Source organism: Triticum aestivum, chromosome 1D (genome assembly GCF_018294505.1).
Source record: "Triticum aestivum cultivar Chinese Spring chromosome 1D, IWGSC CS RefSeq v2.1, whole genome shotgun sequence".
NCBI classification, from domain to species: domain Eukaryota; kingdom Viridiplantae; phylum Streptophyta; class Magnoliopsida; order Poales; family Poaceae; genus Triticum; species Triticum aestivum.
The window spans coordinates 89,001,650-89,004,108 of NC_057796.1; positions in this window are offsets into that span (position 1 = coordinate 89,001,650).

Here is a 2,459-nt window from a genome sequence, read left to right on the forward strand (position 1 = left end):
CTATCATAGAAACAGACCAAACCTTTCTCTCCTTGCATGACACGCAATTGATCTCTGAACATTCAATTGATCTCGTCAACATGTGTCAGGGCATGCATGAACCGAATGGGATGCCAAAACTAAGACGCGAAGCGACACGTAGTGGAGGCAAAGTGAAACTTCAAACGAACCGTTTGTTTGTATGCATGTCGGACAAATTACAAATAAACATTGGAAATACAAGCATGGTCTAGGCCTACATGCGAATGATACTCGGCAGAATGTTCAAATGAGGCATGCGGGTGGATGGACTCGGCCGGAGGGCGACATGATCGATGGAGAAGAGGGTTGGAGATGAATGAGAAATAAGCAAACGCCACATGATTATACTTGACCGGCTCAAATAAACAATAAGTTGTCTCGCTTGGCCTACATAGTGAAAGGACTAATGTGCAACGTGGAGCACTGACGCTCGAATATGGCCGGGAAAACAGGGAAACCGACATGTGGGGCACACCTGTCGGGACAACGTAGCGCAAACTAGTCCAATGGAGGAGCTGGCCCACGACCTCCTCGCCACCGGCAACCGTTCATGTGGGTCGTGGGGGCCAACAACGTGGCGCAGCTCCAGCACCGCCTCTGGACACCGCGACCGCGGTGAGCGACACGCTCATCGTCGCTAGACACGGTCGGTTTCAGTGTGCCGAGGGTGGCGTTAGTGCTGTGGCACGACCAACAGCTAGTATGTTTGGTTTGTGCCCAAGGTTGCCCCATCAAAGCATTGGGTAGCCAAAATTTTGGTTGAGGTTTTGGTTGTCCATGATTTGGCCGACATCAGCAAGAAAAATGAACTAGAGTTGGCTAGAGTTCATTGGCATGCCAAAAAAATGGCAACCATCCATTTTTGGGTCATGACCAAAAACTCAAAAAAAATGGCAACCATCCAAACAAAGACCAATCTTTGGGTCATGACCAAAATTTTGGTAAGGTGCACTTTGGCCACAATCCAAACACACCCCAACACCCGGCTCGTTGAGGATGCACGGGGCGCCGGGACGCGTCCGCGGAGTGGTGTAGCGCGGCCAACTGCATCCTCAGGACCTGAGACCATGCCAGGTCGTCTTGCTTTTTCAATGACATGCGTCAATCGCATGTGAGCAAAGGGAATCTCCAACGTTGCCACGGCCGCAACTGACTACCCTGGCACACCAAAAACCCTCATCCCTCACGCCGTCACGCGGTGCGTTCCCAACCGGCGCCAGCTGCCCGTATTCATGCCGTCCGTCCGTATGCCGTCGTTAAGAGGCTCGGTGCCCGAGGAACCAACTCCGACGACTTAATGACGCACCAGGACGCTTGGCCTCACCGGAATGCGCTACTTAAAGCGGCAACGCCCAGCTAACCTCCACACCATAGCACATCGTCCTCCTACCTGGCACCACATCCGCCATGACCGCAAGCGCAAACGCTCTGCGGGAGAGCTTGTCTTTGGGGATGGAGCTCGAGGTCGCCGCCCTCGCTCAAGTCGCCACACAAGCGGTGGCCACGCTGGCGGCCGACGACGGGAGCACCGTCAGCCACGCGTCCTACTTGCCGCCGTCCAACGTCCGGCACCGCCGAGGTCGGGGACTCCTCCGAGGATGAGTAGGGCATGGGAGGCGGCAGGGCATGGTGTGCCAACTGGCTGGTCCGTCTCCCGTGTTCTACTTTTCCTCGCCGGAGACCGCACCTTCACTTCACAGGTCTTGAACCCTGCCCCCGTACAACGAGATCGCAGATGGAGGACGTCGGTCGCCGCCGTAGAATAGGTTTAGGGTCGGGTTTCTTTTATTTTTTTGTCCTATAAAAGTTCGAAATGTAATGAAAATCTGTTGTGTTTGCATTAATCTCGGCCGGTGTATATGAACTTTCACAATAATATAGTATATTGTAGGAGTACTAGCAAGGCCTTATCTGCAAATGCACATTCACGCATTTCACATTTTTCTACATCTACGGGAACCTACGAAAGGGTTAACGTAAATTGCCTCTCTCTCTCCTCCCCTGATTTTCATGGTGGTGGGCCCCTCCCTCCCCCCAATCTACAATCAACAGCTCACACATTTCTCATTATGTTAATTACGTAACTGGGACTATGTAGGTGTAGCATTACTCGTCCTAAAAAACCCAACTAAGCCAACCTCCCAGCATATCGCGCGGAAAAAGAACCGGCCGCGCCGTTTTAGTCGGGATTACCGGATTTCTAGTAGTAGTATCAATGGATCACGCGAAGCAACAAGTTTTTTTTTTGAGGGGGCGAAGCACCTAGTTTAAAAGGAAAAAAGGCGGTACACTCACAGCACCCCTGTCGCGGTCGCATTGCACCCCACACACGTTCGGTCCTGCACACGGCTCACGCAAACGGAACGCGCTTTGGCTTGCCTCTTCACTAACACGTGGGACTGCACTTGGAGAAACCGACCATGCGCCAAACTCCCCCC